Genomic DNA, 2,369 nt, shown 5'->3' with positions numbered 1-2,369 from the left:
TGAAATTCTTTGAACTTTTCAAATGTTTCAGACTTATGTTTCATTAAGTAGATATACCCATGTCTGCTTAAATCATCTGTGAAAGTGAGAAAATAACGATATCCGCTACGAGCCTCAATATTCATCGGACCACATACATCGGTATGTATGATTTCCAACAAATCTGTTGCTCTGTCCATAGTACCGGAGAACGGTGTTTTAGTCATCTTGCCCATGAGGCACGGTTCGCAAGTACCAAGTGATTCATAATCAAGTGGTTCCAAAAGCCCATCAGTATGGAGTTTCTTCATGCGCTTTACACCGATATGACCTAAACGGCAGTGCCACAATCAACTCTGCATCTTTTGGCTTCAACATTATGGTGATGCATAGCAACGAGGGGGAGAGTCTGATCTACGTACCCTTGTTGATCGCAACGGAAGCGTTGACATAACATAGAGGAAGTAGTCGTACGTTTTCTTTCCGATCCGACCGATCCAAGCACCGTTACTCCAGCACCTCCGAGTTCTTAGCACACGTACAGCTCGATGACGATCCCCGGGCTCCGATCCAGCAAAGCTTCGGGGAGGAGTTCCGTCAGCACGACGGCATGGTGACGATCTTGATGTTTCACCGACGCAGGGCTTCGCCTAAGCACTACAACGATATGATCGAGGTGGAATATGGTGGCAGGGGGCACCGCACACGGCTAAGGAACGATCACAATGATCAACTTGTGTGTCTTGGGGTGCCCCCTGCCCCTATAAAGGAGCAAGGGGAGGAGGCCAGCCGGCCAGGTGTGGCGCGCGAAGGAGGAGTACTCCTCCTAGTAGGAGTAGGACTCCTACTAGGAGGGGGAAAGAGGTGGAGTGGGAGAAGGAAAAAGGGGGGGGGGGCACCGCCCCCTCTCCTAGTCCAATTCGGACTAGGGAGGAGGTGGCGCGCGGCCCACCTCTGGCAGCCCTTCTCTCTCTCCACTAAAGCCCATATGGCCCATTAGTTCTCCCGGTAGGGTTCCGGTAACCCTCCGGCTCTCCGGTTTTCTCCGACATCAACCGAAACACTTCCGGTGTCCGAATATAGTCATCCAATATATCAATCTTTATGTCTCGACCATTTCGAGACTCCTCGTCATGTCCGTGATCATATCCGGGACTCCGAACTAACTTAGGTACATCAAAATGCATAAACTCATAATAACTGTCATCGTAACGTTAAGCGTGCGGACCCTACGGTTCGAGAACAATGTAGACATGACTGAGACACATCTCCGATCAATAACCAATAGCGGGACCTGGATGCCCATATTGGCTCCTACATATTCTACGAAGATCTTTATCGGTCAGACCGCATAACAACATACGTTGTTCCCTTTGTCATTGGTATGTTACTTGCCCGAGATTCGATCGTCGGTATCCAATACCTAGTTCAATCTCGTTACCGGCAAGTCTCTTTACTCGTTTCGTAATACATAATCTCGCAACTAACTCATTAGTCACAATGCTTGCAAGGCTTATGTGATGTGCATTACCGAGAGGGCCCAGAGATACCTCTCCGACAATCGGAGTGACAAATCCTAATCTCGAAATACGCCAACCCAACATCTACCTTTGGAGACACCTGTAGAGCTCCTTTATAATCATCCAGTTACGTTGTGATGTTTGGTAGCACACAAAGTGTTCCTCCGGGAAACGGGAGTTGCATAATCTCATAGTCATAGGAACATGTATAAGTCATGAAGAAAGCAATAGCAACATACTAAACGATCGGGGTGCTAAGCTAATGGAATGGGTCATGTCAATCAGATCATTCAACCAATGATGTGATCTCGTTAATCAAATAAGAACACCTTGTTCATGGTTAGGAAACATAACCATCTTTGATTAACGAGCTAGTCAAGTAGAGGCATACTAGTGACACTAAGTTTGTCTATGTATTCACACATGTATTATGTTTCCGGTTAATACAATTCTAGCATGAATAATAAACATTTATCATGATATAAGGAAATAAATAATAACTTTATTATTGCCTCTAGGGCATATTTCCTTCAATGTCATCATGACACCACAGGTGAAGAAGACAAACCCTAGACCATAGGCTTCATACGCTCCAAAGGCTTCATACAGAAAGAGGACTCACCTGAGTCGCACTAACGCAAATGTTTCTTAGGGAAACCATACTCAGGCCTGTGAATATGAGCGTGTTTCATCAAACCGCCATGTTCATAAGACCAAGAACTATTCTGCTTATTCTTATGAGTACTATTGTCCACCTGCAAGACTTTTTGCTAGGGCTCCAAAGCCAAAGTTCTCAGATGCTGCACTTAGACTCATTGCTTCGAAGCCACCCTTGAAGATGTGGGTGGCTAAGAAAGCTTAATTCTGTTT

Source organism: Triticum aestivum, chromosome 6A (assembly GCF_018294505.1).
Source record: "Triticum aestivum cultivar Chinese Spring chromosome 6A, IWGSC CS RefSeq v2.1, whole genome shotgun sequence".
Taxonomy (NCBI): Eukaryota; Viridiplantae; Streptophyta; class Magnoliopsida; order Poales; family Poaceae; genus Triticum; species Triticum aestivum.
This window is presented reverse-complemented; position numbering follows the sequence as displayed.